This window comes from Lonchura striata, chromosome 1A, assembly GCF_050655825.1.
Source record: "Lonchura striata isolate lonStrDom1 chromosome 1A, ASM5065582v1, whole genome shotgun sequence".
In the NCBI taxonomy this organism is placed as follows: Eukaryota; Metazoa; Chordata; class Aves; order Passeriformes; family Estrildidae; genus Lonchura; species Lonchura striata.
Genome location: NC_140741.1, coordinates 7095459 through 7117578, shown reverse-complemented (window position 1 = coordinate 7117578; position 22120 = coordinate 7095459). Strand labels below are relative to the sequence as shown.

Sequence of the window (22120 nt, the reverse complement as noted above, 5' to 3'; positions counted from 1 at the left end):
CAGCTCCTGCTTTATCTACAGGGCAAGTCATCACTTGCAAAACACTGGAAAAACTTGGATTTCTATGAAACCCCCTAGCTGCTGAGCTGCAACACAACCTTCACCTCCTACACATTCCTTGTTTACTATCCTTAGGTACCTAGCATCTCTCTAACCCAGCAAAGACAAGGTCTAGGAGACACTCAACTGGCACCCTCTTCTAAATGTGGGGTTCTGCAGATCAAGAGGAGCATAAGAGAGGACTACATCAACACAGTGCTCTGCAGAGGGTGGTCTAGATGAACCACAGAACACAAGAAATTAAGTGCAGAGAAGAGAAGGACAAACTGGGAAGATCTGTATGAGCTGTGTGTGCAGCACTGCACAACTTGCCACATGAAGATGCCTGCTACCTCCCGTCTACAGAGAAGGCGTCTCAAGCACAGGGCTCCCAACATGCAACACCACATTGTTTTTTAATTCAGGATTTTCCCCCACTCTTCATGCAAGCTGAAGTCCTGTAGGCTGAGATCACCTCCTGCAAGATGGAATTACTGAAAGAGCTTCCCGCAGGTCCTCATTAAACCCCAGTAATCCCCAGAGACATGGCAGCAATGCAGCTGGTGATAACGCATTTCCCCTTTCTGCTTTCATCACTGATTATTACTCATTAGGGCACTTATAATCTTTATATGGAGTTCTTTTATGTAGCCTAATTTGCTAAGAAGTAATCACTCTCCTCCTCCTCTGGTAATACAAAAGAGGGCTGTAAAGTGATTTCATTTGCTGTTTATTCCAAGGCTCTCCTTCCCAGAAGTTTCTTTCAGATGTTCAGTCTGAAGCCAGATACTTTTGATCATTAGAAAATGTCTGAGACAAGCCCTACATTTTACCCAGTTTTGTGTGGAAAAGATGAGTAATTTAGGAAGCTTTACATCTCTAAGTTTACTTCGAGTTGCTTGCCAAAAGAAATCCATGAACTTTCTTCTTTAAAAAAAAAACACAAACCAAAACACCACTGCAGCACTGAAGAATTCAACTCTCCAGGCAGAGCAGGGTAAATGGAGTTTACCTATAATGCTCAGGACAGGAGAGCAGCACAGACACTGGCACCACATGCAGCAGGAGAAGCGATGCACTTGTGTGTCTGTCCAGAGCTGTGGCTCCAGAATTGCTGCCTGGTGATCACACTACAACATGCACTGGTTTCTGGCTTCGGGTTCAGGGCTCTGCTGCCAACCCATTCAGGGGCTCCAGCACATCCCTTCATCTCACTGTTCCAGGCTTCCCTCAGGGAAAGCAACAAAACACAGCATAAACTGGTGGACTCCAGTCCTGTGCGTGCAACCCAGACTTTGAAGATGCATCTCACTATAGCTTTTCCAACAGTTCTTGGACCATAAATATGCTGGATGCTGAAAAGGTCACTGCTTTAATAATCATTGTCTTGCACTGACTACCACTCCCTACAAGTTAGTTGAAAACTGGGAATACAGATTTGTATCCAGCCTTCTCTGTAATCCAAGAGTGTTCACGACAGATGATTTTGCTTCTGGATGAGTCCAAGTCCTCACTGAGCCCTCAAAATTTCCGTAAACACTCACCAAGGAAGAGAAAATGAATGACTGGATTGCAGTACCTCATGACACACAAACCTCAAAGCTTTAGCTGTTTAAAACCACCCACACCAAGCAAAGGAATAGGCTGCAGTTATGAACTCCAAACAGCAAAAATAGTACTATTTCAGACAAAAGGGAGAAAATTATTTTTAAGAGTAGAACAATTCAGGCAGTTAGTATTTGCAAAAGCCTCCTTCTACATCTCTCTATGCTTCTGTTTCCAAACAGTCTTTCCATACTGCAATGAATTTTGTATAATTACTGGCTAGGTGCAGAGAAACTTAATTGTACTGTATTGACTTCCTATCCAAACACTCTACTACTTTTAATTAAGCTTGTACCTTTTAAACTTGTTAAGCTTATGCCAATCCAACACTGTGAAGTTGACTGTAATAAATCCAGAGGCAATACTGGAACCTCCATACAAGGATACTGATACAGAATTCAAAATAAGCTTTGATAAAACCAAACAAATGCACCAGAGCACGGGATATGGTTTTGAAGACTGAACTTTGCACAATCCATCCACAGTGTTTTCAAAGGGTCAATGAGCCACTACAAGTCTCCTCAACTCCTTGTTCAAGCTGAACAACAAAGTTTTCCACCAGATTTGCAGCAGATTGAGGATTGCAGCTGATTTCCCACATGGCAGCCATGCAAACCACAGGACCCACATGAGGTATGACCTGACAGCACTGAAAAGTCAAGGAGGGAAAAGAGCATTGAACATAGATAAGCAGTGGAGTCTGCTAACCCAGGCCAGCACTGACCATTCTCTCTGTCCCAGCATAAAAGAACCAGGTTTGATTCAAAGGGCACTTTTTACAAAGTCACAGCACTGACTTCATGGAGCACCACCTAAATACCCATCTCCTTGAGCCAGCTGGATTAGTCCCAGAAAGCCAAGTTCTGATGATCACACTTGCATGTCATGAAAGCAGAAGGAGAAGGTGCCAGAGCAGGGCTAAACCAATGTTTAATGTTTTCCAAGTCCTTTCATGTCAGTCACAGATCCTTTATAGTCAGTGTTGTGGAGATGCAGTCTAGTCCCAAACCCTGAGGGAGAATGATACAGACATGCATGTGCCCACTGACTCAGCAGCTGGAGCTCTCTGTTCCCCCAGTTATCCCCAAGATGATGTGAAGGGGCAGGCTGGGGTGGGAAAAGGAAGGAAGGTGGCAGTATGGCCACCTGAGAGCCCTCCCCAGATGCTGCCCTTCACCTGGACTGCAAGGAGAGGTTATCCCCATGGCCCACTGTCCTCCTGCTCCAGACTGCCTGGCCAGGGGAAGAAGGGCTGCACTGCAGACAAGCACATTTGGCAGGCAGCTCCAGTGGGGTGAGACTGCTCTGGGACAGATGAGGCAGCAGGGAACTCTGCTACAACCCCTCACCAGTTGTCCCCTCTGCTTTCGCTCAATCTAAAATTGATGGAACTGATCATTTGGGTGAGGGCAGATATCAAAACAAACTTAAAGCCCCACGTGGCACTTCAGTTGTACTGGCTAAGAACCAATTTTGGCAAATCATGGGGCTTTCTGAAAAGCGGAGCCAAAAAAATTACAAGGGCCATGTGACTGTTGCACTGATCTTTCTCAGTAGCCTTTTCATTACACCACTGTTTTCCTAATTAATAAAGGTCAAGCTGTAATTTCTGTTATTTCAGATTTATAGTTTCTCTTAAATTAAAGGTATTCTTAAGCAAAGAAGAAGTAAAAGGGAGATTTGTTTGCCTTAGAGATACAGAGCAAACTTAGTTCAGAATTAAAAAAAACAAGGAAACCATTATTTCTCCAGCCTCCTTAAAAAGGGAGAGAACGGTGAACAAGAAGCCAAGATTATTAGCAGGCAGAAGAAGAAGAAAAAAAAAAAGAACAAATTTAAGAACAAGAGCAATAAGAGCCTTTGTTCCCAGGAAATCCTTTTAGAGAACTGAGGAGACTCCAAGTGACACAGCTGTACTTCCTGTGACCTGCAGCGCTCAGTCTGGGAACACCGGGAGGGTCCCAGCCTGGGGACAGCTCAGTGCAGCCACGCTGCACACGCAGAGAGCTCAGCACAGCAACCCCCCACACCAGCTGGGACATCCTGGGCTGCAGGGACAGGGAACCACGCAGCTTCAGAGCTGTCCTGCAAAGGGGACCTGCTCAAGTCACACATGGTAGCTGGATTCTCAGAGCTGGGGTTACTCAGCCCTTAGAAAAGGTGGCTCCAGGGAGACCTTAAAGCACTTTCTGGGGCTGCAGGAGAAGGACTTTTGACAAGGAAATGTACTGCCAGGGTAAGAGGGAATGGCTTTAAACTTAAAGAGTATGGGGTTACATTAGAAATTAGGAAGAAATCCTTCCCTGGGAGGGTGCTGAGGCCCTAGCACAGGGCTGCCTATGGAAGCTGTGGCTGCCCCATCCCTGGAAGTGTACAAGGCCAGGCTGGACAGTTCTTGGAGCAACCTGGGATAGTGGCAGGTTTCTTCTTGGCAGGAGGGTTGGAGCTGGGTGTTGTTTAAGATCCCTTCTAACCTAGGCCATTCTATGACTCCTTCAGAGTAGGCAGCAACAGGAGACAGCAAAGCTCTTTAACAAGACACAGTAAATAAAACACCACCTGGATACACACTCCAGGGTCAGGTATTTGTAAGAGAAATATCACAACGTGATAAGTTCAATTAATGATGAACCATGCTGCATTAGCAGGCTTCTTGCAAGGAAAAGCCTTTGGAAATTATACAAGCAGCTATCCACACAATACACTTTATGAAGCACACACAGCCCGAGGAACATCAATTGATGTATTATTGATAGGCAGAGGCGCTTCTGAGGCGAGATGGACTTTGAGCAGCAGTGCAGCAGGAGGGGAGAGTACAGGCAAAAGGAACAGACAGAACAGGAATGCTGAACTGCTGCAGCACTTAGATAAACAGACTGATTACCAGAGAGTTTGTCTACATTGAAGAACTAACTCCAGCACTGTCCCCAACTTGCCCTCCCATCTACATATTGAATTTGAGCACTTCAATTGGCAGGAGACACAGGCAAATGTTTAATTAAGCACATTTAAGCAGTGCCTAAGCACCACTGCAGGCAACCAACATTCAGGGACCCCAAAGCTCTCCAAGTATTCCCCACTACTTCCAACACACCTCTGTCATACCCTGTGGACAAACTCAGAAAGCAACACAACATTTGTATACATACTTTTATATACCTGTTTTTAAAGTTCAGTGCTGTATATAATTACAGCAGAGCTTTCAGACCCCTTGGCATCCTTAAAAGCACAGCTACTGCTATCCAGGGCAGCACTCTTCCTTCTAAGAGTGCCCAAGATTGCTCATGTTTGACTCATTTGAGAGGGGCCAGCTCCACTGGGACACACAGCTGAGGACACCTCTCCTCAGCTGCTCACCAAGGGAAGAGTGGCCAGACAATCATTCAGTATCTTGGGCATACAAGCCCTTCACTGCCAGCAGGAGTCCATTTCAATATATATGGGTGAGATGACTCAACCTTAACTCAGTTCTGAAGGATATCAGCAGGAAAAAAAATGGGAGGAGATGCTGCCGGTCCCTGAGGAACAGGAGGGGGAGGCAACAGTTATGCTTGCCTATGGAAAGGAGGCATTTCACCCCAGCTGAGATCCCTTGAGCTGGAACCCAGCCAGAAAGCCCAAATAATAGCCCTTCTGCTCACAAAACCACCTCTGAATTTTGATTGCTCACAAGCTGTCTGGAACAGAGTTTTAAACTCGTTTAAAATACAATAAGGGGAAAATTTCCTGCTTCTCAGCACTCAGAGAAGATATTAAACCAATGCTTTCTTCATTCCCACTTTGCCTGGGCTTCATTACTCATTTTCCAGCTTTCTTCAAAACTGACAAATTTTAAAGTACAGGGATTTTATGTCTATTTTTTTACATTGTCCCTGCACAGGATGTCATTAGAAGTATACAATATTTAAGCATTGCATATGCACAGACGAAGATTTTGCTTTTACCTTAAGCATTTGCTTTGTTTCTTTAAATCACCCAGCTTGTGTCTTTTACAGGAAATTAAATTAACACAAAGTATCTTTTAATAATCATGAGAGCTTTCCAGCAATTCAATCTGCAAAACGACAGACCAGCATTCTGCATCACAGTAAGCAGTTTATCAAGCTGTTTTGACAGCAGATCTTGTTCAAAGCCTTGTCCAGAAATGTAACACTACCTTCTACTATTCCAGGCGTGCACTCAGTGACAGAAAACAGTTATGAAGACACAACCAAGCACAGGCTCTCTCTTCACAACATTAAAATCTGGAAGTCTCTCTCTCTCTACCAGCTATGACCCAGCTAAGAGGCAGCCAGGATCAGCTCTGTGAAGACAAGTTAATACCGACCTGCTTTATTCTGTTTTCCTGAAAACCAAGCCAGCTCTGCACTGCTGGAGGCCCCAGCCTTGTGTAGGAGGGAGCCTGGCAGTTCCACTCCCAAAACCTGCACGAGGTCTTGGCAGGGACTCCTCAGCACAGGTCAGCTCACAGAATGCACACACAAGATGAAAAGATGCAGGGAAAGACAGCATCAATGTATGGAGAGGACTCAAACCCACAGAGTAGCTCAGGGACAAAGGCTGCTACTTTTGTGTGAGGAAATGTCCCTACCAAACCCATAAAACATGGCCAGGTCCAGTAGCCCAAAGCACAGGAAAGGTCTGACCTCTTCACATGCCATTTGACTGCCAGCCCCCCCAGAAGTGTTGCTTCTGCTTGGACAGGACTTCTGTCTGCCCTCATACAGCACAAAGGCTCCAAGAAGCCAGACAAAAGCCCTGATAGCTGGAAAGCAGCAAAAACAACGAAGGCAACTTATCTCAGCCTCAAAAGCAAGGAGTGGTGGAGTTCAGAGCTCAGCCTGGCCCCATCCACACAGCAGCAGCTCCAACATGAGCACAACTGCCTCTTCTGCAAATGCTGAGACAGGGAACATACTCCAAACAAATATCCCTCAGGGCAGAAAAAAAAAAAAGATGCATCAAGTGAGACTTACGGGATAACTACTTTCACTCCCGGGTTCATGGCTTTAGCCTATTCTTAGTAAGCTGCCTTTGCAGATGCCAAAATAACATCTCTCCCCCTCTGTACATACACAGCTGGACATGAATCCCCACAGCCTGGCTGGCAGCATCTGCATTCAGCTTCACAGATGTGAACTGCAAGAGGAAGTCCAAAGGGGAAGCCTCTCCTTTGGAATTGCAGACACAAGTAGTTAATATGGTCCAAGTACCAAGCATACAGCCAACGGGAAGGAAGGACCCACAAGCACAGAGTTAGAAAGTTCCTTCCTTGCCACCAGCAGTATTTCCCTGATCCTTTACTCCTCCAGAGGAGCAGAGTTCAAGGCCAGAACAAACTCATCTGCAAAATTACACTGGTCCACCTCTTGCCTCCACTGCTCTCAGCACACCTTCCTGAGCAGGCACATCTTTGGACACTTTTTGTTCTTTGAAAGGCGTAAAAACTTCACTGGGAGAAATCTGTCCACTCCAAAGACACAAGCCAGCAGAGCCTCTAGGAGCTGTCTCTGACTCCATCCAGGGAAAGTCATTCCAGCCTACCATAGCTCCTTAATGCCACTATTGCTGGAATGACCAAAACACCCTCACCCCAGTGCTTGGAAAAGGGGGCTAGGGCCAGACCCAGTCCCAGGAACATGATTTTCCCACTGTCCTGGGAATGCCAAGCTTCCCACTGAGAGTCTGGCCATTAATTGACCTCCAGCATTTCCTGAGCCCCACCAGAGGCTCTGCAACAAGAATAAGGCTGTCACCCACTGACTGGAAAGCTGTCCCGACCAGACTCTTCTTCCCTGCCTTCCACATCCCTGCCACATGCTCCATGGAGGAATTTGCAGGTCCACAGATTCATCTCGAGCAGTCCCATAGATTTTTAGTTTCTTTAGTTCATCTCCAGCATTCCTCTGCCTCCCTATACCCACAGTCCCCTCCCAGAAATCTGCCTCATTTCCCACAAACGCCTACACAGCGAGCTTGGCGTACTGGCTTGTCTCAAAATCTCATCAGGCCTCAAACAGGGACGGCCAACTTTTAGAAGAGGATTCACACTTCATTTTTCATAGTCTCAAAGCTATGCCACATGTTGAATCTGTGCTGTAACCTCCTGTTTATCAGGGAATGACTAACAGTTTAATTTGGATTAATTTCATGTATGGCTTCTATCAGACCCGGCAGAACCTCTGGCTGCCCTCATGCTTCTGTATAAACACCAACAAAATCCAGGCATGAGGACTTGAAATGAGAGGAAAACATCTGCCTCAAAACTTTGCAGCACAGGCAAGACAGAAAGGACTGAAGGACAGCACAAATTACAGCACTCTGTATTTCCCTGTGTGCCTGTGGGAGGGCAGGGACATGCACTGAGAGATGGACCCTATGGCAGAGGTCAACTCCAAAAGCCAGCAGGGTCCCCTGCTCTGCAGCAGCTCAGGTGGGGCTCTCGCCACCCAAAAAGCCCAGTCCATGCCCTGGGAGCCCTGTTTCCTTGCTCCTCACTTCCATGCCCAAGGATTTCAGCAGTAGAAACCCCACCATCCCTTCAGTACCAGGGTGCCCTCCTCCCTTCCCCAGCCATACCCCCTAACAGCTTGCCCAGACAAAAGGGACACCAGCAAAGGCATCTCCATTTAGATCATCACTGGGTCTCCATCCCCACCCACCTCTCTCTTCCAAAAACACATGGCAAGTCAAACAATGCAAAGTGGAACTCTGACTAGGAGCAGAAGTGGTACTTTCATTGACTCTAGGAGGTTTTTAATGGAAAACACTCCTATTTCTCATTCTGCTTACAGCGAGTAACACCTCATCCACAAATGGCTCCACATCCTAGGGCAAAGAGACCACAAAGTAAGGCTCAGAGGAAAGGTGGTAGGACCCCATTCCTTCCTTTTAACACAGACAAACAGAGACAGACCCCCATTTTGCTCCTAAATGGAAACTCTGCAGGAGCTACATGAACACAGTTGGATCTGAGGAACGGAAATGTTGTTCCTCATCACGTGCAACAGCAAAGCCAGTCCTAATTACCACAGCCACAGGAAAATTATATAGAACATTTTTAGATAAATTAACTGCAGTATCACAGCCAAATTCCAATTTAGCATCAGCAGTCCAGCTGGATACACTGTCCTAAACAACTCAGTAGCTGATCCCAAACTACCACACGTACTGTAGCTTCCCTACCCTTTTTAGTTACAGAATGAACTGAGTAGGGAGGGACCCACAAGAATCTTAAAAATCCAATTCCTGGCCTGCACAGGACAGCCCCAAGAATGCCCTCCTGCACCTGAGGTTGTTGTCCAAATGCTCCTGGAGCTCTGGCAGCCTTGGGGCTGTGACCATTCCCTGGGGAGCCTGTTCAGTGCCTGAGCACCCTCTGGGGGAAGAACCTTTTCCTGATACCCACCCTAACCCTGTCCTGACACAGCTCCAGCCATGCCCTGGGTCCTGTTCCTGGTCTCAGATCAGAGCTGCCCCTCCTCTTCCCCTCGTGAGGAAGCTGCAGAACTGCTGTGAGCTCTGACCTCAGTCTGCTCTCCTCCAGCTGAACACACCAAGTGCCCTCAGCTGCTCCTCATGTGGCTTCACCTCCAGGCCCTTCAGCATCTCCATGTCCCTCCTTTGGACATTCTCTGAGAGCTTCACATCCTTCTTATATTGTGGCTCTCAAAACTGCAGAGTCCTTCCCCTCTGCAAGAGGCATGGAGATACACCAGCCTATCAAGGCAAGCTCCTACAGAAACATCCCCTTGTTCCAACTCCTTCTGCATGTCCAGGTGCTCCACAGTCAGCTCAGCCCTGCCTGAACAGGGCAGGTCCAACTCTGCCGCCTGAGTGAGGCACACACACGCCAAGCACAACACCTCTGTTCTGACAATTGCATTTCCACACCAGTGCCAGGTCCCACCAGGAGCAAAATGACTTCCTAGGGCAGCACAGGACCGTGTCAAACAGCCTTTTTGCATAGAAACACAACAGGGAGAGACATCTGTTGCACGAAAGCCAAACACACAGCAACTGCAGTTTTTGTTCATCATATCTCTGTGGTATTTTCACTGGTGGATGAATAAATCATCATTTACAGCAAAAGCAAAATTTCCAGTTGGAGGTTATTTACTTTCACCTCAATCACAGCAGCCCTGGCAAGCCAGATGATGAAGCCAAGCAGCAAGTGCTTGCATGCTGGGAGCTGTTCAAACAGGAATAATTCAATCTTTTTGTAGCCTCACCCTGGCTAATTTGCCACAAGCTGTCTCTTTTCAGATGCTACATGAAACACGAGGATAAAACCAAGCTGGATTAAGCTGGTCCATTTACAATCAGTTCATCTACAGAAAGTTCAGGTCAGTTTGTTTTCTATGTAAAACAAATTCATTTTTTCAGCTTAACAGGGTTTAAGGAACAAACATTTATTGCAGCAACCAAACACTGCTCACCGGACAGGCGTGCAGCGATTACTTAACTAATGCAAACAATTTTCAGTCTGTGTGCAAGGAATGCATGGGATAATTCCAGGGCATTCTCTTCCACCAGCATTTTACAAGTACTTTTTAGGTAGCTATGGAGACATTACAGCCTTTTTCATTTTGCTGTCATAACTAGACAGCTATTGATTTCTTTGCAAAATTCCTTGAAGAGTGGGGAAGGGAGGGGGAGTTTCAAGCACCATGAGGTCTGAGAGCAACAAGCTGAAGAAAATGGGAACAGATTTCAGATAGGGACATCAGCACAGACACCCCCTGCAAAAGATAGCCTTAAACCTGGTTCTGCTTTGGTACTTCTGCAATAAAGGAAGTAAACATACTCATATCTAACAGGGACTGTCTTCCAACAAGCTCCAAAAGGAAAAACATTTCCAGCTACCACTGCCATCACCCTGCACAGAAGGAGACCCTCTCAAGGCCAGGCTGTGGTTTTGCTCCAACACAAATCTCTCTGGAGGCATGGTGGGCCCCCATCCTCACAGTCATGCTGGGCTAGAAGATATTTCCCTCTCCCTCTGAGGAGGTTACATGGAAGTCTCATCCCTGACATGCCTTGCAGGTAATCAGTGCCTCCTCTCCATCCCCAGCAGACATTACAGCTTTGTGACAAACAGGATGGACAGTTCTGCATTTCACTCTCCTTCCAACAACAGCCCAAGAGCTTGCTGTGAGCTCAGCACTGCTGGTCCTCAGCAGCTGACTCTGCCCAAAAGGATGCCAAGAGAAATGCCTTTCGCCTTATTGACCCTTTAAGATAAATCATTCCTGCATATGCAGATTTAAGACCATACACCATGACAAGAGGAGACATAGACAAGTCTGAAACATGAGATACCAACCTGGAAAACCCTGTGTCACACAGTTAAGGACGTGCAAATAATCATGGATTTAGGTCTCGTTCAGAAACTCCCTCAGTAATGAGAACAACAGATCAAGCTCTGAACAGATACTTCCCTTTGGATAAAACAGAAAGGAAAGCCTGTTCAACCAAAACATTTTTCTTAAATTCACCTTAGACCTAACCATAACAATGGATCTAGAACCTGTAGAATTATCTCTACCACAAGCTGCAGGAAGTTTACCAGCACCACCCTACAAACAAATCTGAATCTTTGCATCTCCATGCTGTGTTTAGGGCCTCATGACTGCTCACCAAAAGGACACTCAAGCTCTACTGCACATGGAAAGAGAGCAAGATGCTGGCACTGCAGAACAAACCCATGAGTCTCTGTCCACCTAATGCCCATCCAGAAATGCAGCCACATCTTCAATGCTGCTTTTTTAACTCTTGTGAAGGCTTGAAAGGGGGGAAGAATTAATCATCCTCTAAGCTCTTCAAGAAGCTGACTGAAGGCAGGCAGTGCCACGGGGAAGCCTCAGGACTCACCCCAAATCACAGCCAGCTGCTCCCAGATGTTTCCATCACCCTAACACTGCCAGCAGCATCCCAGCACTATATCAGTACCACAGATCTGGTCACACCACCCATCAGCAAGCCATGAGATTGCAGTGTCCCCATGCCATGAGTCACAGTCCCAGCCTCAACCACTGCTGCTGGATGCTGCATGCCCCCCCCAGGGTACTGGGGAGGGAGGGGGTCACATCTGCACCCCAAACCCAGCCTCAGTCCTCCCACTCACCCAGAGCAGGGCACACACCTCCCTAGGCTGCAACACAGGCTCCAGTCCTCCCAAGGAGGGGGCAGGGAGTGGTGCAACTCCCCCACAGCATCCAAATTCCTGCTGCACATCCTAAAGATATTCCAGGAAATACAGTTCTGACCAGTGCCATCAGAGATTGCAGTGGCCCTGCCCAGCACAGGAGGTCCAACACCATCTCCACCATGAGTGTGGAAACCTCTGAGAAGATGGCTTTTGGTTATGACCTCTTAGTTACGTTTCACATCCAAGAGAAGGTGGACACTAAGGTAAGCCACTATATGCTCCTTCTGGAGAAGAAAACAAAATTTTTGCAATATAGAAAAAAAGCCAGCCTTTCTTTATAAAAATACAAAAGCCAAATTCTTAAGAGTCAATTTAAGCTCAGGCAAGAAATATAAATACACATTTCTGAACTTTCCCCTCTGATGCTTCCTTTACAAACATAACAAATTGAAAGTGTCATAAATTAAACAAGCTTTGGATAAGTGGAGGGGGAAAAAATGCTGATAGCTCTAAGATCCATCTGACGAGCCTTTTCAAGTCCGCTCTGATGCAAAACCAACTTTGGAGGAATTTAAATGAAGAGTAAAGAAGAATTTTCCTTGGCTTAATCCTGGTTTGGAAGCAGGACAGAGGATACTACAACAAAGCCAGCACCTGAACCCACCAGGAGCCACCCAGCTGCCACAAGCCTTTCCTGGAGATCAGCAGCTCAACACCCCCACCTTTTCTTCAGCAAGACCCTTTCTACACTGTGCCAACAGCTGTGGGCATCAATAGGGAACACTCAGTGTGCCCTTGATGCTCCAACATCCCTTTTCCTCCCTCTCTGTAGGCCACTAACGCTCTGACACTGCCTATGATGCACATACAGGTCCAGGAGAACAGGTATTTGAACTTGGATCTTGAGGGAAGCCACTAAGGACAGCTACTTCAGCCTCCAGCTGCAATGTGGAGGTTCCCCCTCGAAGCACAGAGGTCCCCAGGGTATAGATCACACAAAGGATTTGTCACCTGTGGGATGGAGCACCTTGCTTTTCCTAGGGAGGATAGAGTTTCTGTCTGGTTTTTCCAAAGGAAACTCTGTGTACCATCCCTCCCCCACCATTGAATAAAAGCCTACCAGAGATGCTTCCAGCGCATGAGGGAGAGCAAAAAGGTTGAGTATCAAGGCCATCAAATCACCACCTCCCACGTGTTCTCCAGCTTGGAATGCATGTTCCAGCACCAGGAGTGTTCCCTGTTCCCACACAGCCACAGCCTCACCCACACCCCAGCCCTTGCCTGCTCCAGCATCCTGCACACAGCAGCTCTCAAACACAGCACACTCCCCCCGAGGCTGGGTGTGGACAAAGATTAATCCATCCTACTTTTAGCACAGGTCTAAAACCTAAACCAGGAAAACAGAGGAGATGGACGCTTCAAAGACACAAGAAAATGTTCCAAAATCACGCAAAACACAACCACACAACTGACACCTGTGAGTACCTGCTCACCCCCACACTGAGAAAATCCCAAGGCATTTGCTCCCTTTCCTTGTCTCTACAGCACTTCTTCCACAGGAGCATCCCACCTGATCCAAGCCTAACAGAGAACAGACTCTGACAGTCTCCACATGGCCAGAGGGATTTTTATCAACCCACAGCAGCTGTGTAAGGACATGGCAAAGCTGTACAGAACCCAAGATCACAAGGGCTACAACCACGTGAGATCATAACTACTTTTGGAAACACACCAACAGCTCAAGGTGTTTTAACAAAAAAATATTCTTCTCACCTGCTCTTCAAGGCAGACATTAATTAGCGGCACTGCACTCTGCAGAACCTCAATTTGATCTTACAGACATCTTCACATGCCAACTCATGACACTCAAAAACATGGAGACCAGCCTCCAAACAGGATGCAGGTTCTTCTCCCCATCCTTTACACTCTGCATGACCTAGGCTAGTCTAAATAGCTAATTTCCTTCAACAGTGCTCACACCTTTCCCATGTTTCACAAAGGCTGTATTCCTGTCAAAACTTCTTACCTGGCTGTACCTAGTGAGTACACACACTCTAGAGAGAAAAGTCAAGATTGAGCAAAACAGCCTTTCTGGATTACTGTGGCCTCTTTGGACAGACTCAGCCCACAAACCACAAAGCTGGGAGAGAACCATTCTCCCATGGTCACACCTGCTGACAGAGCAGATGTACAGCTGTGTGCACAGTTACCACAGCACCAAGGAAAGGAACTGCCCTCCCTCATCCCCCAAAACAGATTCTGGTGCTGACTGGGTACATGTATGTGTGTTCTTCTTTCTGTCCTCCATAACAGAGCACAACAATACAAAGATTTGAGAATGAGGAGGTTGAAGGTTTGGTTGTTTGGCAGTTTGTATACTTTTACAGTTATTTTACAGTTATTTTTACAGTTATTTTTCTGTTACCAATTGTTATAAATTGTGTCTGTTGTGTCTCCCTTCACCACCACTGCAGCACCCATGAACTATCTGGGGTTAATTCTACACTGACATATAAAACATACCCTGTTTTTCCCTATGCTTTTGCTTCAGTCCTGATCAGTCTGAGATGAGGCAGGGAAGACCAGACCATAATACCTTCCCCTTGTTTTGATGTGTCTGAAACAAAGCAAGAAAGCAAAGTTGTTCTCCCACATCCATCGCACTTGGAGCCATGAGAACTGCCGGATTTCAAAGATGCTGATTCACACTAGTGGTTATCAGATTTTTCCCATCTGTGACACAATTTGACAGCTGGCTGGCAGCACAGAGTCCTCCACTTTGGAGTTCAGATGCTGCAGCAGCCAGCTCCAGTCTCAGCCTTCAGTTCTCCACTAATATTTAGGGGAAAAGCCTATAAAGAGAGATGCAAGTGCAAACTAACTTTTGCATCAGCACACCTGACCTCAGAGCCTTTTGTGCACAGGTACCATGTGGCAAGGAGATTTTACTCATGCAAGAGTTACAACTCTGTGCCTGCTGGAACAGGGATTACCATCAAAATATAAGCAAAGTACTGCTTAAAGTCACTGGGTTTGTTATTTTTATCTCCCCTCAAACACCACAAGCCAGAGACTACTGAAGTGGCCTCTGGTGCTGCTCCTTGACACAACTTGCACTGCTTAATGAGGCAGAGAAGGGAATAGGAGCATCCTCACCTCATCACAAACAATTCCCCCCAGCCAGCAGCTCTGGTGAGGAGCCCTCTTCAGAAGTATAAGCTCTCTCAGCACAAAGTGACCAAGCACTCCATGGCAAGAGCTCACAGGACTCACAGCCAGCAGATACATTGGTTTGGCAAGGCTGGACTACACAGCCAAACATTTCCCAAGTTCTCCACCTGCCTCCCTCAAGGCTGGGGCAGAGTGGCTTCAAAGTGCCCAGCAGAAAAGGACCTGGAGGTGCTGGTCAACAGCAGCTGAACATGATCCAGCACCTGCTCAGGTGGGCGAGAAGGCCAAAGGCTGCTGGCCAGGTCAGCAATGGTGTGGTCAGCAGGACCAGGGCAGTGACTGTCCCCTGCCGTGGGCACTGGGGAGGCCTCAGCCCAAGTGCCGTGTCCAGTTCTGGGCCCGGCACTGCAAGATGGACACGGAGGGGCTGGAGCATGTCCAGAGGAGGGAACGGAGCTGGGCAAGGGGCTGGAGCACCAGTCTGAAGAAGGGAAGCCAAGGGAGCTGGGAAAGGGGCTCAGCCTGGAGGAAAAGGAAGCTTGGGGGGGATCTTCTGGCTCTCCACAACTCCCTGACAAGAGGGGCAGCCAGGGGAAGTCAGACTCTGCTCCCAGGGAACAAGGGACAGGACAAGAGGGACAGCCTTGAGCTGTGCCAGGAAGGGTCAGGTTAGACATCAGCAGGAATTTCTTCATGGAAAGGGTGGTCAGGCATGGAAGGGGCTGCCCAGGGAAATTTGGAGTCCCCATCCCTGGAGGTGTCCAAACAAGGACTGGATGTGGCACTCAGTATTCTGGGCTGGGTGACAAGGTGGGGATCAGTCAAAGGTTGGGCTCATTGACCTTGGAGGTCTTTTCCAACCTAACAAATGCTGTGATTCTGTGATTAATGATGAAGATGACCTGGGCAGGGAACAGAAAGGCTTTGCCTACAATGGACTTCAAAACTTGTATCTAAATATAGTTCCACTGAGGAAAGAAATCGGCTTTTTGCACAATTGGATTATCTTAGCCTTTTAACAGAAACAGAAGGACAGCCAATGGAAACAGGAGAAAGCTTTAACCCAGCATACTTTCCTCATGTACTGCAGGAGTCAGAGAGGAATAAAGTGCTCTGGAAGCTAAAGGACACCAGGAGATTTTATGTGCCCATAGCAAGAGTAATACATTGCCTGAGCAAGCAACTGTGAATCCAGTGTGATAACTGAATTATTAATTGAAAATTCCATTCTTTAAGCACAAATAAAGTACTATTTTGGCAGCAAGCACTACTAGAGAAGTAACAAACAGCCACTGTCTACAGTGTGAGCTGAGTCAATACAGAGGTCAATTTGTGAGAGAGAGGAGGGGGAATAAAAAGGAGAGAATATAAAAATTCATCATTCCCTACATCTCAAGGTATGTTCCCAGCTGAGCACCCTCCCTAGGGACAGAGAGATACAAAGCAAAGGTCCCACGAGAGACCCACTGAGAGATGTCAAGACTTATCGTGATCTCTTCTGAAGTTACTTCAGAATGGAAACACACAACAAGTGCAGGAAACAAACCCACGGCAAGAGAAACACTGACCTCCATGAAGGCCAGGTTTTCATTCTGGATTAGATGCTGATACAGAGAAACAGATGTAATCTCTGTGGAACAGCACAGGGCCTTTTCTGTGTGATGCAAATGCTTGCAAGCCAGACATCTCCAAAGAGCTACCTGTGATTTCGGAAGCTGTCATTAAATGATCACCCAGTCTTCACTCAGCCAGGGCAGGAATTTATAGTAAATGTTAAATAAACATGTGGGCATAAACACCAGCAGTATGAGGCAAGGGAATGGTAGTTCGCCTCTCCTGGGCTGGATTCAAAAACAAAGTCACTAATGGGATGACTAATGGGATCTCACAATTACTAATGGGGGAAGGGGTTCACTATGCAGCCTAAGTACAGGAAGATATTAAGCAGTTTTAGTTATGAAGGTATTAAGTGGTTTTATGTATCCTTAATGGACAGCTGCATGTACACATCCCACTCAAGAGGAGTAAACAAAACAAAACTTGCCTGAACCTTCCAATAAACCTGTTCCTTGCTTCTGTAAATTTAGAGATGTGGTTTGGCCAGGCAGAAATGGGCCAGATCATAATTGCACACTTTAAAGCAGCCACATAACCTGCTTTGAAGCCCTGACAGTCACCAGGGTAAATACGAGAAGAAGCTGTCTCAGATACACCAACCTCACTTGCACATCACCATTTACCAGCTGAGGCAAAAGTTACCAGCACCTCCTTGAGGAAGGGCATGCAAATTCAGCAGTGGGACAGGAGCTTTACTGACCACCCCTCACACCACAGGATGCTTTATCACCCACCTAAATCCTGCCTAATATTTGGCTCCTCCTTTTTACTGCAAAACAGCAGACTCCCCAGTCAGAGGAGGCATTCTGGGGGTTTTGCACTCCTTTTGAACCACCTAGGGAGTCAGGGATATGTTTTTGGAACATCTGTCCCAGATTGGGGATCTGGTCTCCTCTCTGTGCTGCCTCCACCTTCCCAGAAAAACACACACAATGCACAACAAAGAAAATCAGTCAGTTCCTCAAAGGAGTTCACACAGCTCCCCTGTGCTCAGCAAGCCAAAGGCCTGGTTTGATGCAATCGCAGCACAAGAAAGTGACTAAACCTTCGCTGGTTTCAAAGCTCTGCAGGGGAAGGATTTCTACTTCAACTGAAAGTGTTCCTCCAGGTGGGGAAAGGAACATCGCAGGAGCCCCACCTGGGTGGATTAAAGAGACTAAACCTCCTAAAGGACACTGCACCGAGCAGCTCATCACACACAGCTCTGCCTGTCCTCAGGCCACCCTGAGCTGGGCACTGAGCAGTGACCAGACTTTGTCCTGCTCATCTCCAGGGACCAACGGGACCAGCCAGGCCGGCAGCACCACCTGGGAGCCTCAGTCTCCCGGGAATGGCCGTCATGCCAGGAATGCCAACAATTACCTCCTGCAGCCAGGAGTCACAGGCAAAGCCTCCCCAAGCACCTCCACTGCCATTTCCAGCAGCACCCTCTCCTTCCTGCAGCGTGTGTCACACTGCCCTGGCAGCACAACCCAGAAAGGAAACGTGACTCGCAGCTAAGAGGAAAAAGATTATTTTCACCACGGATCCCTGCCCCATGGGACAGCCCTGGTTTCAAGGTGCTCCACCCCGTGTGTCAGGGGCAAGCAGAGCCTGGACCTGCTGCAAAGTGCACAGGACAAACCAACTTCAGCATTCCTCAGCACAACTCTTGCACCAGATGCAGCACATGGATGAAATCCCAGGGCTCAAGGCAGGAGATGGGCTGCCAAAGAGGGAACCTGCTCCTCAGAGCCCCCCTCACAGCCAGGTGAACAGGTGGAGCTCCCTTCAGGGAGGAGAGAAACACCAACAACTTCACCCTCCTGGCATGGGAACATCAATCCTCATGTGTGAGCACCACAGCACTCCACTGACAGTCACTGTCCTGCCAGCAGCTGATTTCTGATACAGCTTCTCAAGAAGCTGTGCTAAATCCTAAACTCCACTGGGATGGGTACTAAGCTCAAGGGAGTGTTCTGGCTCCTCGTTTCTTAGTGATGTGAAGAAATTAAGAGGCCAGAATCTTTGCTGCACTTGGAACTGAGAGTTCAAGCAGATTTCTGCTTTCCAGAATGCTTCTCAAACCAACCTGCCATGCTGCCTCACTGAGACACCAGTTTTACTGAAACCTCTACTTACATCCTTCACAAAAGTAAATCCTCAAGACACAGCTGCTCCCTTTAATAGAGGCAATAAATCCCGAGCTGACACTCTGGGACATCTTCCTCCCCAAAGCTCCACGGTGTAAGCATGGAGAATATTCCCACTCCGTGCCCCGTTTCTGCTGTTTACTTTTGGAATGCAGCGGCACTTGCATTGCTCAATGTGCTGCCAGTGCAGTCGCACAGAGCTACACACGGGCTGCGGGCAGCGGCTGTGCCCGGGCCAGAAGGCGGAGAGCTGCAGAGCCTCTGAAGGCTCAGGCACAGCCGAGCCCGGCCTGAAACTCTTCCTGGTGCTCCTCACTCACACGAGGGAGCACACACGTGTTACAGCCCAGCCCACCCTCGCACACCAAAGCGCCCCTTCCCCCAGAAACAGCTCGGAGGTGCAAAGCGCCTTTTCACAGCTCCAGCTGCACCCAGCCCCGGCCTGAGCAAGAACAGCGACTGCAGCTGTTGGGAGTCACGGCTCCAACAGAAACAGACCTCGGGAAAATAATGACAGGATGTAAGAACCCCAGGCCTTAAATCAAACCACATTTGTTAGCTCTAGATAAAACTCATAACTGCAGTTTCACAGCACCAGTGCCTGAAGCTTCCTACCAGAGCCCGAAAAGATTAAACAGGAGAACGTCAACCTCTCCCCAAAACTTCCCGAAAAGTTACGTCAGGTCCAGCACAGAAACAAGGCACAGAAGGTCCGGAGTGCTGGAAGTGCCGGGAGGTGGCACGGGCACAGGGACATGCAGGGGACAGAGGCTGGGGGATGTGGCGGGCACAGGGACAGGCAGGGGACAGAGGCTGGGGGATGTGGCGGGCACAGGGACAGGGACAGGCAGGGGACAGAGGCTGGGGGATGTGGCGGGCACAGGGACAGGCAGGGGACAGAGGCTGGGGGATGTGGCGGGCACAGGGACAGGGACAGGCAGGGGACAGAGGCTGGGGGATGTGGCGGGCACAGGGACAGGCAGGGGACAGAGGCTGGGGGATGTGGCGGGCACAGGGACAGGGACATGCAGGGGACAGAGGCTGGGGGATGTGGCGGGCACAGGGACAGGCAGGGGACAGAGGCTGGGGGATGTGGCGGGCACAGGGACAGGCAGGGGACAGAGGCTGGGGGATGTGGCGGCGCAGCCTCCCCGCTGCCCCGCTCCGGGCACACGCGGCGCTCCCGTCCCCGGGCCGGCTCCGGCCCCGCTGCCGGGGCCCCGGGCCATGGCGGCGGCAGAGGAGGAGCCGCCGGGGCAGGGCACGGCGGGGCTCATCCCGCCGGGACACCGAGGTGCCGCAGCCGGCTCCGAGCGCTCTCGGAGCGGCTCCCGCGAACTTCCCTTACCTGCGGCCGAACCGCGCGGAGCCTCCGGGGCGGCCGCGCCTCCGCCGGCTCCGGGCAGCCCCCGCCGCCGTCCCGCCCGCGCCGCTCCGCTCGGTGCCCGCCCCGCTCCGCCCCGGGACGGCCCCGAGCCGCCGCTCTGCCCCGCCCGGCCGAGGCGCCGCCCGCCGCCGCTCCCGGGCCGGCCATGAGGGAGCCGGCGTGGGGCGGTGCGAGCGGCCGCGCTCCCCGTGCCCCTCACGGGCCGTCAGAGACCAGCGAGCGCAGCCCGGGACTGCGCAGCACAGCGCGAACCTCACCCGGTTCCGAGCGACACTTCCAAGCTTACAACGCCCCTGTGACTCCGCCACCTCCGGGTGCTCTGCCCGGGACCCCGACCGATGTCCGCGGTCTGCTGCCCGAGTTCCCCCGAGCCGCTCCTCGGCGGGGGAAGGAGGCGGCACCGAGTGACACCCCGGGCAAATCTGCAGTGCCATGCCAGCGCTTGGCCGCAGGGCTGGGGATAAACATGGTGCGGGTTTTAGTGCAGCCATCCGTGCTACTTCCGCAGGAGCGTTACTCTCATTTATACAGTGCAAGTGACTCCGTGCACTGCATCAACAGCCTCGCAGCCACACCGAAAACCAGCCTTGGCTTTACCGGCTCCATGGCAGAAAGGCCTGAGATGCTGCTCTCTCAGGAGTGGAGCCACACAAAGAACAGACCCAGGGGTTCAGCCAACTAACTCTCAGTTTTGTTTGGAGTTGCCTCAAAGCTCTTCCTCCCACCCCTTCTCTAAGCGCTGGGTGAGAGAAAACTTGTCATGTTTTGTTCGTGGAAAAGACAATTTGCTTGTGTTCTGTTCCTGACCATAACATGCAAAAATGTGGAAGTTTCCAGTCAAAATGGAAAAGTTTTGGTGATGTGTTGAAAGCAAACGTTTTGAATTCCCAGCAAAAGTGGGAAGGTATAATTTGCTTTTTAAGCACAGTTTGCGAAGGACAAGTCAATCCAAACCACTTTTTTTTTGGCCACACAAGCTCCAGTGTGTCTCAGGTTAAACAGCAGGACTGAATTTTAGACTATGAGAAAAGAAAGGCAATTTAAAAATACCTGGGTTTTTAGTGTCTTCTAGTACATCTGTTTCAAAACTTTGGTGCCTACCTATGGTTCTGATGCTCTGCAGTTGGTCTTTTTGCTCATTTTCCTCAAATTTTTATCAGTTCTCCAGCAAATGTTACCAGTTTGCTGGCAGCTGATGGGTGAGTGCTGATCACACTCCAGGTCACACCAGGCTGAATCACAGGGATCCCACTCCAGCACTCCATCCTTCCTGAAATGGCTGGGCTTGGACTTGCCCAATAACAAGCACTCAGAACAAATATGGATCTACTGTTCTTCAGCCTTTGTTTTTTTGTTTTTGTTTTTTTTTTTAATTGAATATTCTGTTGATTGTGTTTTTTGAATTTTCAATTAAGAAAGTAAAGATCTTTTAAAAAACCTAATGCAAACCTTCATTTGTCAGGATGGCACGAGGGAGATCTCTGAAAACAAATCTTAGCAGACAGAACATTTCGAACAACTGTTTGGATTCTTTCGTCCAAGAAAATACCTTTGCAAGTTAAGACAAATCTCTGATAAGGCTTTCTGGTGTGCTGATCTCTCATCTCCCCAAGTAACTTAGCCCTTTTTGCTCCAGGCTGGTTTGCAAGGAATGGTTGGTTGCTTTTCTCCACCTTTGTGGAAATGCAGCAGCCTCTAAGAAGGCGAACAAGTTGTTGGTCCCTCCTGTGAAGGCTCGGGGAAGTTACAAGGAGTAAGAGCATTTTCCAGCATTGTTCACTCCATGAGGAGGTGAAGGAAAAGAGCTTTTCCCTCACTATGCACTGGGAACAAGCACCATCTCCGTGGTTACAAATCAATAAATGGCATTAAGCCCAGTATTTCAAGAGCTGTCAGAGGCATTTTGAAGGAGCAGTGTGCACTTTCTAAAAGGATTTTCTTTGGGCAGTACATCCCATCTCACACACACACGGCATGGTACAGCCAGGAGTAGTGTCCTAGTGTAGTTAATTTTCAGCT

General features: G+C 48.8%; 1 protein-coding gene across 23 annotated transcripts in view; it reads right to left on the bottom strand.

Annotated features, from left to right (window-relative positions):
• Window positions 1–20149, bottom strand: part of PPFIBP1 (PPFIB scaffold protein 1) — a 103819-nt gene extending 83670 nt beyond the window's left edge. For 21 of the 23 annotated variants that reach the window (XM_021539157.3, XM_085568830.1, XM_085568828.1 and 18 more), the window contains exon 1: window positions 20063–20149. The gene's annotated coding sequence lies outside the window, so the exon portion shown is untranslated. The remainder of the gene's footprint in view (window positions 1–20062) is intronic. The other 2 variants (XM_085568846.1, XM_085568826.1) reach the window with 2 other exon arrangements.
• Between the last annotated feature and the right edge of the window lie 1971 nt (window positions 20150–22120).